Here is a 14,616-nt window from a genome sequence, read left to right on the forward strand (position 1 = left end):
AATTTCATCAATTCACCAACATTTATGTAGAATCTTGTAATTTATAATTTAGTTTCGAGTCTAAATCAAAACCAAAGCCGAGAAGAAAATATAGTAAAGGGTTGTATAAATATGAGAGAAATATCAAAGAAATGGCTGACACACTACACTAACTAAGGGGAAAGATGAATGAACAAGTCGATGCAAGCAGAAGGCGACAATGGAGAAATACAATGAAATACTATTAAAATGTAAATTTTATTTAATTTTGTTAATGATTATTAATGATGTATCAATATTAGTATAATTTAAAATAACATTAATAATATTAATAATAACTCATTATATATATTAATATTATTAATGTTTTTATTATTAATATTATTATTGGTTAGATTAATATTTTATAAGTTGTTAATTTTTTTTTGCTAGGTAAGTACCCACGGGGATTTGAACCAGTGACCTATTGCGAGGAATGCCTTAACAGTGCACCCATTCACCGTCAATCCAAAACCCTGTGGGCTTATAAGTTGTTAAATTAATTTTAACAATGTAATTAAATTAATTAGCAATATATTAAAATATTAATCTAACATTAATAATATTAATATTAATCATTATTAATATGGATATTATTAATGATTTTGATGTTATTAATATTAATAATTTCTTATTATTAGTATTAATAATATCCTATAAATATTATTAATGTTATCATTTATATTAAAAAAAGTTATAAGTTTTTTAATAACAAATGTTATTAATTTAAGGAGAGGAAGGGGAGTGAAAGAAACAATAAGGAGGGGATTAGATAATGATGAGGATTAGTTTCTAGGAGTGTGGTATTGAGTGAGTAGGGAAATCCAACTTTGCTAACCTATATCTCTCTGTTTCTATTAACATGGAACTTCTGCTAATCAATATCCCCTGTTTCTATTAACATGGTCAGGGTGCAGTAATCCACGCTGTTTTTCTGGATCCAGATTTCATGATAACTTTGTTGATGTCTCTATTCTTGTAGTCAATGTTCAAGAATTTTTTTTTCAAACATTGCATTTCATTCTCCTCATTCGTGTGATATTCTTATTGCTCTGGTGAAGAGAGTGTTGAGCACTCCAATTTTTATTTGCCATATAGCGATGAGAATCAGCATGGAGGTAGCTATATGTGTGTGCTTTCTTTTTATATATTATTATTATTCAGTAATATAATTATTAATTAAAAATATAATTTTTTATTGTTATTATATATATATATATATAAATAAATAAAATTAGGATGGTTATTATTGAATTAATAATCATATATTATTATTAATAATTTATTAGGATCGTTATTACTATTAAGGAGATAAGTGATAAGTTATAGTAATATGGGTATAAAGTTATAATTAAGAAGGTTTATCATTAATATCATTATGTCAATTTTATAATATTAGCATTAAATATTATTGTTAGGTTATATTTTTGTTATAAATTAATGATATGTAAGTTAATATTGTTATTAATAATAGGGTATTATTAATAAGATATTAAGAAATTGGTTATCTTTAATATTGTATAAATGATTATAAGTTGATTTATATTATTAAAAATAAAATGAGGAATACTCATTAATATTATTAAATTAGGATTATTGTGGAAGGTAATTTAATTTTTTTTATAATTAAAATGGTTAATATATTTATAGATCAACGGTTGGGCCGTAGCCTAATCAACCGACATTACATGGAGGGTAGAGTTCACTAATCCTTTCTACACCTAACAATCTTTCCTTCTTAGTTTTGAGACTTGAAAGAACTTTGCATCGGCGAAAGTAGTTTACAAAGTGGCAGCCTTAAGACATAAAAGGGTGTGATTTGTGATCCTCGAATAATCGCATCGGAGAAGAGCTATCGGTGATGTCGGAACAAAAACCAATTCTTTTAGCGATGTGATCAGCCTCCAATGGTTAAGGCCCCTAAATACTTATCGGGACTTTTAAAACCCTCTCATTAAACTTCGTTACGCCTTAGCCACGAATATTTAACCTTTTCCTTTCTTAACATTGGTTATATATAAATAACACGTAAAAACCTTCCATCGGTGCTAATTCCTTTTAAACCATTGTAAAGGAAATATCCACAAAACAATCCTTTCCGCCTTAGTACGGTCTTGACACACTTTCCGAGGTTCCACCTTTATCGCAATCGAGTATGGGCACCTTCGCAGCTTGCTTTACAACACACCTCCTCCGCATCTGATATGCGATTGAGTTGTCGGACTTCAAACTTTATAAACTCACGCACATAACTACATCGGGTCTGCACCCATCGACCCTTTGCATTATCACGTGATGCTACCATACCCCGAACCCCGATCGACCAACTTGCATATTAAACCTCCGCCATTGATCTACTCTTATTAGATCCGACGGTTCGCACTTGTTTCAGGTTGAAAACACACACAGGGGTTAAACCCCCGATAAAGAAGTTTCCCCTCACTCCTCCGCTGATACATGTCCTCCGATTAGTGGAATCAGAGCCAAGCCCTTGATACCACTTACCACTGCTTTGCCACCCGAAATACCACTCGAGGTTAAAAAATCGCCTTTTCGTTGCGTTAACTTCTACGCTCTTTCACATGCGATGACCCTTAATCTGCTCCATCGGTCAGTTCCGATAGTTCCTTTAGGTTCCTCTATTGTTGAATCTGGACCGTTGATCACTGAGATCCAACGGTTACTCAGGGCAAATTTTGATCGGCGCAGCGCTGTTGAGCTATGGTATGGCGATCCACACGGGCTCTTCTGAGTTTTTTTTTAAAAACACTTGAGTCAGAAAGCATCCCTCATTGGCTTTGATATCTGCCTCCTTGTTTGAGCTGTGGAGGATGTGAAAGAAGGAGGAAGAGGTAAAAAAAACCAGCAGGCCCCGCAACCTCTAGAGAGTATTGTTGAGAGCCGGATTGCTAAAGTGCTCCTCTGAGTTTAATGTCTTTATCAAGAGCTCTGAGTCCTTGAAGACCTGAAGAGCTTTGTGTCCATGCTCTTGTGCGATCTGGCAGCCTTTAAGAAGCCCGAGAATTTCAGCCTGATTGTTTGTGCTCTATCCTAGTCCCCAGATGTAGTTATTTATTCGGGAGCCGTCCTGAGAGTAGACCACTCTACATACACTAGAGATCCCTGGATTGCCTTAAGAGGCACCATCGAAGAAAACAGTTACCTTTCCCTACATCCTCCACTAGGTTTGGAACTCTGCATCCAATGTTCTAATGTGCCAAGCAGGATTGAATGTGGGGTGAGCAAGTACTTTCTTGCTGACCCGAACGAGAAGGGTTCCCAGCTAGCTTCATTCTTCAGTTATGAGGGTATCGTCTAACTTGCTGGAATAGTTCCCTATAGCTTCCATTAAGGATGCCTTAGCTCTAGCAACCACTGACAAGGGAGAGGACATTACATTGTTGAATATCCAGTTATTTTGGGTGAGCCAGAGCTTCCAGCAAATGAACTTAGGAATGGAGTGCCAGATCCGATTCCACAGTGATTGTGCGCTGAGAGTCCTAGGGTACCTTGTAGTCCAGGTGGAGAAGAGTTCCACGACTGTACACTAGAGAGGGGCAGGTGCATCGAGATCGTGGAGGACGAGAGCCCATACCGATTGGGCAAAGGCACAACTTACAAAGATGTGGTCCACATTTTCAGATGCCGATCTACACAAAATGCACCAATGCGGCCCTATAATGCCTCTGTGGGCAAGATTTTCACCTGTCAACACTTTCCTGTGAATAAGTAACCAAGTGAAAAAATTCACCTTGGGGATACCATATGAGTCCCATGCACGCTGCTAGATGGAAGGGTTGAGAACTTGATTTTGTGTGGATTGCAAGGCTACAAAGCCAAGTGTAGGGGTGTAGACTCTTGTCTTCCCCCATCTCTAGAGATTCGATGTATGTAAGTTAACTGGTGCCGAGCCCTTCAGCTTATCCAAGAGAAGGTGCTTTTGGTGAAGTAAATGTGCTGGCAAGCTGGGGAAGACCCAATCTTCCCAGTTCCCTTGACTGTCCCAAGAAGAAATTTCGGCAAGACTGTGCAAGCCATGCTGGGAGAGCTAGTCACAGAGATTAGCTAACTCCACTGTGTGTTCAAGGGGGGAATTTCTCATGATTTTATCTTTCCATAACATAATATTTTTTCCATTTCCAAGCACCCTGTAAAGCTAGTTTTGGAAGGTGGCAAGCCTTTTTCTACATAGGTTCCAAAGCAGCGTGCCTTTGGGAACATTGTCCGCTCAGAGGTTTCTCAATGAGGCTCCTTTGAAGTATTTATTCTGGAGTAGTATGCTGACTAGATGATGTTTATTGGAGTAGAGCCGCCAAAGGATTTTTCCACCTAAGGAAATGTTGGCCAGGCCAGGGTCTCTAATTTGGAGACCTCCTTCCAGCTTTGGCCTTTTCAATGTGTCCCAACTAACTAAGTGAAATTTCCTCTCGTTTCCTTTGCCTCCCTGCCATAGGAAGTTTCTGAGTAGCTGTGAAATATTATCCGTGATTGTCTTTGGAGCCAGGAGGAAGGAGGCTTGATAGATAGGGAGAGAGGAAAGGATAGACTTTATGAGGATTAGCTTGCCAGCGTAGTTGAGCCACTGCCCACCCCAAGCAGCTATCTTGGTCTTGATCTTGCTGATGGCTTCAGTCCAGAGTGAGGCTCAGTTAGCCCCCAGAGTTAAAGGCAGTCTCAGGTATTGTATTTTGTCCCAGGAGGCATAGCCTGGAAAGTACAGGATTTTAGCAATTCAGAGTATGGTTTGCTCCTCTGTATTCCAACTGTACATTGCACTTTTTCTTTTATTAATAAGCGCTCCTGAAATGATACAGAAGCTTTGCAGGGTCCCATTGAATTCCTTTGCTATTCATGAGGAAGCTCCTCCCAACAGTAGAGAATCATTTGCGAACAAGGCATGGTTGATTGGTTCTAATCCAGTCGTCGGTCGGATGCCCAGGAGAGTACCTTTATTTCTTTCTGCTATCAGTTTCCTGCTCAAGGTGTCTGCCATTATTATGTACAGAAAGGGAGATAGCGGGCATCCTTGCCTTATCCCCCTTGAAGCTTGGAAATAAGAGGCAGGTCTGCCATTTACCAGTGGGGCGATCCAAGGTTTGTCAATGCATGCCTTGATCAGGTTCACAAAAGCTAGGCTGAATCCAAAGGAGAGGAGAACTTTGTAAAGAAATGAAAGTTTTACTCGATCAAAGGCGTTGGTCATATCCAACTTGATCAACATCCCTTGCTCCTTCCTCTGATGACTGGAATGCATCGATTCCTGAACAAGTATCACATTATCCAAAATATGTCTTCTTGCTACGAACCCTCCTTTACTAGGAGAAATGAGCTTACTTACCAAAGGTTTAATTATGTTTGCGAGAAATTTAGCAAGAATTTTGTAAGAGGCATTACATAGAAAAATGGGTCTAAATTTTTCAAAGGTAGCCGGATTCACTTCTTTGGTTATTAAGGCAAGAAAGGTGGATTTGGTGCTACCTCCCATTTTTTCCTTTTTCTGAAAAGCCTTTTCCATTCTTAGAAGGTCAGATTTGATGATTGTCCAACAATCTCTGTAGAATTGTGCTGAGAAACCATCTTGGACTGGGACTTTGTCAGGCTCCATGTCCCAAATTACATTACTAATTTCTTCCTCACTGAAGGGCTTCATAAGATTTGAGTTATTCTCCTCATTAACCAAGGAAGGGATCTGGGAGAGGAAGTCATTGGAGATCCCCTCATCTCTTGTTCCATCCTCTGTATATAACCACTGAAAATGAGTTTCAGTAGCTTCTTTAACTTGGGCAAAACCTTTGGCAACTATCCCATCTGCTAAGGTGATTTCTGAGATGTGATTCCGGGAGAGGCGGGCTCTGAACTTCCTGTGGAAGAAGGCTGTGTTTCAGTCACCTGCTTTCAACCATGGCCTTCGTGACTTAAGCCACCAAAATTCTTCTTCTTTTCTGAAAGATCTGAAAGAAGCAAGTTGGGCAACTTGTTCTTTCTCCAATTCATGTGTGGTTATGTCTTTGCCCTCCATCTCCAACTGTAAATCTACTAACTATTGGAAAATTTCTTTTCTATATGTGGTGAAGGTGTTGGGAGGTGTTTTGACCCACTCTTTCAGAGCTACTTTGTTTGCTTTTAATTTTTTCTCCCATACATAACTGGGTGACCCAGTGACCATGATAGACCAAGCCTTGGCAACAGCTTCCATAAACCCTTCCTGCTCTATCCACAAAGGGCTGAAGTGGAATAGTATAGGCCCCAGGTTTTCTTCCTCATCCAGTTGTAAGAGGATGGGTTTATGGTCCGAGGTGAGCTTTGGTAGGATTCTCGATGATACTATTCTCTTATCCATCAAAAGAGTGCACTGCACTAGGAATCTCTCGAGCCGGGTTGAGATGTGTGTTGCCCCTGTTATGTTGTTGTTCCAAGTGTATCTTCCCTTCTTGGGTTTAAGATCAAGAAGATCCCACTGCTAAATTATGTCCTCCACAAGGGGTAGCAATGGACATCTGCTATTGTTACCCCCTCTTTTTTCTTTTGTGTCAAGAACGATGTTTAGATCTCCTATGATTACAATGTTCATGGGAGAATAGTTGTCTACAAAATCGAGAAGTGTTTGCCAACACTCTTTTTCTCAAGGTAAAGAATAGGAACATAAAGATTAAACAGGGTGAGAGTGAGTATACTTGCTTTATGTCGAAGCTCGGTGTAAATCCAATGTTGAGTCTCGAAGGAATTCTCCAGCTGGAACAATTCCTCCATCCAGACCATGGCAAGTCCTCCTGAGGTTCCCCTTGCACTTACGGCCATCCCAACTTTGGTCTTCTAGTTCGTTCTACTTAACTCTAGAAGGGCTTCCCCTTCAATTTTTGTCTCTTGGAGCATGAGGATCTCTGGGGTTTCTATTTTCATGAGATCTTTAATAGCTGCAGCCTTCATGGGGTTCCCCAAGCCTCTACAGTTCCAAGAGACTATACGCATTATTTATTTAGGGTAGTGGAGGAGAGGCCTCCCTTTGGTGGTCGTGCTCTAGTATTTCGACTTATGGACATTTCTAGAGTGGACTGACTTTCTTGCAATTTTTTCCTCTCTACTTCTTCCTCTCTTGCTTCCTTAAGGGATTTCCTCCCTGCCCACTTTGAGGTCCTTTCAAATGTCTCCTCTTCTGATGAGCCTGTCAATTTCGAGGGCTTCTTTCTTATCATGTCTGCATAAGAGGATGGCAAAGAGCCTTTTTCTGGGGAGTCGGTTTGGGCAAGGGAAACCCCTACATTTCCTTCCTCGATTAATGGGGGATTGGCCTGCTGTTCTGCATCACTTTCTATAACAGGGGATTCTTTATGTGTGATGAGAGTTGTGAAGGAATTTGAGGGAAGGTCTGTTCTAGGGGGTACTACCCCTTCTAGCTGTAGCTCTGTGGATGGCACAATGGGTCCCGCTTGAGCCCCTTTCCCTCTCGGTTTGTTGTGCTGCTTTGATGAGGCCATCTTCTACACCATTGTCCATTGATCTCCTTTCATTTTCTCTGCTTCTTCCTCGATTTCTTTTTTACAACTTCTTGCAAAATTCCTGTATCCATGGCAATGCCTGCACTTGAAAGGCAGTTGCTCGTAATCCAGTTCTTGTACGTGAGACCATTCTGCCAATTTTAGTTTTATGGCTTCTGGAAGCCCAACATCCAAATCAACCTCGACACAAATTTTGGCACAGGAGTATTGTCCCTTCCTGTCTGCTCTGTCAATGTATTTTCCAAGGGTGTTTCCGATGGTTTCTAAAGTCTTCGGACTCCAACAGTGTAAGGGTAAATGAGGGAGGTGCACCCAGATAGGGACAATCGAGGGCACATCTTGGGTTGGATCAAAGTTCGGTGTCCATTTTTTCAGGTACAGACCCTGGGGACCCATGAAGTATGGCCCGTTTCTAAAGATGAGGTTCCTATCTTCAATGCAGTCAAAAATGAAAACAAAATAACCCTTACCGACGAAGTGGCATTTTATTCCTTTTGAACCCAACGGTCTCCAGTTGCATTGCACCCATGATTCTATGGCTCTTGGTGATGGCCGTAACTCAGTGAACTAGCCGATGAGTCCTCTTTCTGCGATATTCAGGCAGCACGATAGGGTTCTTCAGCTGGAAAGGCGACGGTCGGGATTGCTTCCATCTTCTTGACGAACTTCTGTTGGGAGGCTAAAATTGGGTGCTTGTTGCAGTCTCCCACCAGCTGCTTGAAGGCGAGGAGCTCAGGAGGGAGGGAGGGAGGAAGGAGGCTCAAAGCCTCCCTCTGAAGCCATGGCTGTGAGGAGGGTTCACAGGGGGGTGCTTGCAGAGGTAGCAACAACGCGCATATTCTTGAGTTGAAGGTAATTTATAAATATAATATAATATTTATTAATTAATATTCACGCAAAGGGTTTTAATAAAAATATTGGTTAATAATTATATCAATGTAGATTCAAAATATATGAATAAATACAATGATTTCATTTTTTTTTTTTGGATTTTGTACTAATTAAACTTGTAATTTTGATAAATCTTTGTCTAAGTTTCACACAAATTTGACAAAACAGCATAAGTGAAAAATGGTCAAATTGTAGAATAGTGAAGCTAGTTGAAATGTTTTAATTATAAAAAATTCCTTTTGTCAATTACTTAATATGATATATGCATGTTTTTTTCTTAAACCATATTAGATATGTAGTTAAGATGATTTTTTATTTATTTAACATGGGTATTGAAATATTTTATTTATGGACCATATTTTCATATTAAAATGTATTTTCTTTATCAAATACATATATTTTTTGCTAGCTAATGTGGGCTTTGAGATAACTAGCATGCCTAACATGTGCCTTGAGTAGCCATGAACCAAGAGTATCTATGTCCTCAAAATCACCTTGCAATAGCATTAACATGGTTGGATTTTTTTCCATAGAGTTTTGAAGAGGTGACCTTTACCTTTACACCACAGAGTACCCTAAGACAATACTCTATCACCGTGTACTATACAGTGAGTAAGCTCATTATTAATATATTTTTAAATACATGTAAATATTTTTAAATATGATCAACATTGAATTTATTATTATTATTAATATTTTTAAAATGTCATGTCAATTTTATATTAAAAATTAAATGAATTACACATTTCCCTCATATTAAAAACTAACTGAATATTTGTACTTTCAATTATTTCTTCTCTTTGCGCATTTCAATACTTTATTATGGCCAGTATTTTTTTATTTTTATTTTTATGTTTTTTACTTTATCTCTATATAAATATATGCATGAAATTGATATTGAAATAATATTAGTTAATATGGATATTCATATGGTTTATTTAGTTTTATATTGAAATATTTTTAAAAGTAATATAAGAAAGTTAAAATATAATATTTTTTGACTTTTAATTACTTTATTTATTTTTATAGTTAGTATAAATTATGTTACTTAACATGGACATAGAAATATTTCATTTATATCTAAAAGTGCAGAGTGAAATATTTTTATGGCATCTCTTTAATATGTATGCTTGTAAAAGTAGGATTATCAGGCATATTCATTTTTCAATTTTTTACAATTATAATTGAAATTGTTTATTTTATTTTTTGTTTTAAAAATGACATGTTTTAACTCTATATTAAAACAAAATCACCCATCAGTGTCATACTACATTGTAGAATGCACTTCTTAGCGCAATAGCATATTCATATTAACATTTAAAATAAAGATTTTACAACCCAATATGAGGGTGCTGTGTGATTTTGTTTGTGTTCAATGAGGAGTTGACATGTGTCCCTTTTTAAAATAAAAATAAAATATTTTTTAAATATTAAAAACAATTTTGGCTAAAAAAAAAAATAATAATATATATATTTGGTATTGAGATGTGGTAAAAATATTTCACTTTCACTCTCAATATCCATGTGAAGTAACATATGGTGTAGTCTAACTTATAGAAGAAATAGCCTTTTCACCATAATTGAACTATACAATCTCAAGCAAGATTCTAATATTTTCTTCTTTAAGATACATTTTTTAGTGCATAAATGGATTCAACGCCCTCAAAAATGTATGAGACACTCAAATTCTACAAATTAAACAACTTAAACTCAAGTTTTTAAAAATCTATGCTAGATTTTGGTTAAAATTAAACATAAAAATATGCTTAAAAAAGGCCATTTCTTCTATATTTTAACTTTTGACTGTGAGAAACATATGCAAAATATTATATTTTTAAAGAATGTTTCAATATAACAATTAAATAGACTATACTAACTAATTTATTTGAAATTAGTTTCAGATATATGTATATAGAGGGTGAAAAAATTCAATTACTTCTTAATACGAATAATAAGATTTTTGATGTATAATTCATTCTATTCTTAGTATAAAATTAATATGCCACACTTACCAAATATTACTGATGGTTTAATATTCAATGTGCATCATATATAAAATATTTCAATACACACAGTGAAGTAAAATATTTCCATGTTTATTCTATATATGTGTGTGTGGGGCTCATGGGTAGGCTTAAACAAAAACTATGTATATATTATATAAATCAATTCAAAATAAAATTTATGGTTGAAAAAATTCAATTAGTTTCATTATTCTACATTTTGACCATTTTTTAGGTATATTTTTTAATCAATTTTGTGGGAAATGTAGAAAGGATTTGTTAGAATTACAAGTATAACCTATGTAGTCTAAGCAATCCAAGTGGACAAGGGAATTTTCAAGGCACTAAATCGATTTATGTATGAAAAAATGCAATCTAAACAATGAAAAATGATATATATCCATTTGAACCACATATTTATTAGGTGGCAAGGGTAACCAAATCTCTAGAGCTACAAACATTGTTTCAAGTTTTTCACTTTAAAATAAACTTTCATTTCAAAATTTTCATCCCTCACTTGCTAGATCTATGGTTAATATGAATCTATATTGGTTATTCTAATAATATTGTTATGGTTATTATTATCATTAGGCCCTAAATTATGTATTATAAGTAAGCATAGAAATTATTACTTTTATAATATATTATTGAGTAATATTCTTGCTTTATAATGATAATTGGAAGCTAATATTCTTACTATTAATAAGTTATTAATAAAATGCATTGATATTATTAAAGAATATATCCACTTTGTCACTCAGCTTGATGGCCCTATGGCCCTAAGTTCCCTTCCCACTTTGCATTACAGATGCATGGTTCCTTTCACTTCTACTCACTTTCATCCCCTTTCTAATCTTGGCCTCATCTTCCTTGTGTTCAGCTTCTTCTCAGCACTTCCCGAATACATTCCCTCTGTCTTTTCCTCTTTATGCCGAGTCTCACTTTTGGCGTTGATTTATGCTTGTTGGAACATGTTTTCCTGGTTGGATGGTCAGCCATGACTAATCCTCCCCTTGATAATTCCCCTTTGGCTCAAGAAATTGCTACCGTAAGTTCCCTTCTGACTATTGGGTCCAATTTCAATAAAGTGCCTCCATCTTGAATAGTTAAGAAACTTGATGACACTCCAAAAGTTGAAGCCTTTGCCTCTCATACCAGATCACATGTGCTCCAACTATTTGAACGGGGCTTGATGGGTTAATTCATGGGTCTATCTCCCTCTCCCTTGATTATTCAAATGTGGATTGAAAATAACTGGAAACCCTTAATCAAAGGTGAAATCGCTTCCTCCTTTTATGGGAAATTGTTTTTCACCTTTTTCTTTGAAAAAAGTTGGACAGGTGCTAGATCTTTAGGAGAGTTTCGTATTTCATGGGCCCAAAGGCCTCTACCTTCATCATTGGAGCCTTAACTTCAACCCTGGTTGTGATATTCCCACCTCTATCCCTATTAGGGTAAAACTCCCCTTCCTTCCCCTCCATTGCTCGAATGATGATACCTTCAAATGCATTAGAATTGTTTTTGGCAAATACATTGATTTTGTGGAGCCTCGTGAGGGGATTTTATCCTATGCTCACATATGTGTGCAAGTTGATCTCAATAAAGGGATCCCCGCTATGATTTATCTCTTCCTTGACAATTAGTCCCATATTCAAGAAGTTGATTATGACCATATCCCATTAAAATGTAAAGTATATCTTGAATATGGGCACTTTGCAATAAATTTTCCTAAAACGCAAGAAGATAAATAAAAATAAGGAGATCCTGGTAGCAATAGAAACAAGCAAGAAGAGACAAGGCCCTAATAAACAATGGCCTCCCGCCAAGTCGAGTAGGAAAAGAAAATCCAACAAGTAAAATGACCTTCTTCTCTACAAAATAAATCTCTTAATAGTAACGAAGGGTCAAGCAAATTAGGGAATTGATAAGGAAATGAGAAAAGGTTTGAAGCCCTAGCCACTTTAATGGAAAAAGGGGGGACCAAACATCATGAAATCTAAGAACCATGCATGCAACTTCAGCAACCGTCCCATCCATATTTTCAGCTAAAACCCATGAACGAGCTCAGATCTAGTGAAGATACATATAGTAATTCAGAGGAACACTCAAAGGAAGAAGAGGCATTCCTCTCTCTAAGAGAAATTGCAGCTACTTCTATATTTTCTATTTGAGCAGAAGAAAAATATGAAGCAAAGAAAGAAAAAGTGTTTAAATGTCATTTTCACATTTGAGGAACGAAAACCAAAAGAGAAGTCAACATTGAAAATACTAAAAAAGCAAAGGATTTAGGCCACCAACATACCATCCCTCATCAACTCGAAGAACATAATAACAAAGAAATCAAGAAATGACTTGGAGAAGCCCCTCCTAAAGGGGCAGCCCAATCTAAGAGTAAGTAATTACCATAGTCTTTTGGAATTGTAGGGGCCTCAGATATGAAAAAATAATGGTTGCAGTAAAATCTCTCATCAAAACTAAAAAATCCTTAGTGGCCCTTCTTCAAGAGAGAAAATTGGAAGAGTGATAGATCATAGCAAGATCTAGAACAAAAATGAAATATATTTTATCAACTCTGGGGGAGCCTTAGGAGGATTATGCACTTTGTGGGATCCTAATTAACTCCAACTTCTAAACTCCTTCAAGACAACTCACTTTCTTGCTACTTCCTTCTAGATCCTCATATCAAACAAATTATGTTCTATCATCAATGTATACATTCCAATTCGTTTCAAAGAAAAAAATACTACTATAAATCCCTCATGGGCCCTAAATTCTCTTAATATGGCTCCAATTGCATATTTGGAGGGAACTAAATTCTACCTGCCATAATAGAGAGAAAAAAGGGGCATTCATTACTTGTGATCATTTCCAAGAGAATATGTAGGACTTTATAAGCCACCTCCATTTGTTAGACATCAAACCTCCAAGATTTCTCTATACCTTGAATAATAAAATACATGGCCTAAGTGATATTGCTACAGGACTAGATTGCTTCCTAGCCTCTTATGGTTTTTTACCTTCACTCCTCCATCCTCTCCTATAATGGCTCAAACCATTTCCCTATTAAGAGAATCTCTCCTCCTGGGCTAATTATGGCCCAATTCCCTTTTGATATTCCTCTCTCTGGTCCTTGTCACCGAAATTTCATGACTTATTTGCCTCCTCATGACTCCCTTGGGTAAAGGAAAAATTGATTCATATCTGGGAATCCAAAATTAAAATACTTGAAAGGAGAATCAAGTTATGGCTAGGAGAATCCAAGTTTGACTCAAAAGAAACTATCCAAGATACTGAACATAAAATGGAGCAAATCCAATCTTTTATTAAAAATTAGCCAGCCACAAAGGAAATATTATTTTAGGAAAATAACACCTTTGCAAAATATCATTCACTGCTAAATTAATAAGAAGATTAATAGAGGCTGAAATCCCATATAATATGGCTTCAAAAGAGTGATAGAAACACCAGATGCTTTCACAAGTAAGTTAAAAACTAGGAAAGGAAACATAATATCAAAGAAGTACATGTATAGGGGCTCAAAATTAACAACTTTATTAATGTCAAAAAGGAATCCACTATCCATTTTAGTAATTTTTATATGAATATTTATCCACCCTCAGAATAATATGAATCCTATATTCTTGAACAAATTCTGATGTTCGTCACATAAGATTTGAATCTCCAATCAACTACTCCACCCACAGAGGAAGAAATAAGTAAGGTTGTCTTCTCCTTCCAACATGATAAACCCCCTAATCTAGATGGATTTTTCACTCACTTATATAAAAACTATTCAAATGTTATCAAGACAGATATGTGCAGAATGGTCAAATACTCCTTAAACTATATTTGCATTGGCAAAGGTATAAATTCATCTTTTCTGGCTCTAATTCCAAAAGAATCTAATCCCTCTTCTTTTGATAGATATTTCCCAATCTATATATGCAATGTTTCATATAAAATTATCTCCAAGGTACTTGTGTATCATCTAAAAAAATTAATTCCTTACATTATACCATAAAACCAAGGAGGCTTTGTCCCTTGGAGATAGATCATAGCTAACATTATCCTAGCTCAAGAGGTTGTTGACTCCAATTGGACAAGGGCTGATCAAGGTATGCTTATTAAACTTGACCTGGCTAATACTTTTGATAAATTAAGGAAAACATTATAACTTAATGTTATGAAGAAGATGGGATTCCATCCCA

This window comes from Pinus tabuliformis, chromosome 8, assembly GCF_031772625.1.
Source record: "Pinus tabuliformis cultivar Carrire ecotype Pingquan chromosome 8, CPIR1, whole genome shotgun sequence".
Lineage (NCBI taxonomy): Eukaryota > Viridiplantae > Streptophyta > Pinopsida > Pinales > Pinaceae > Pinus > Pinus tabuliformis.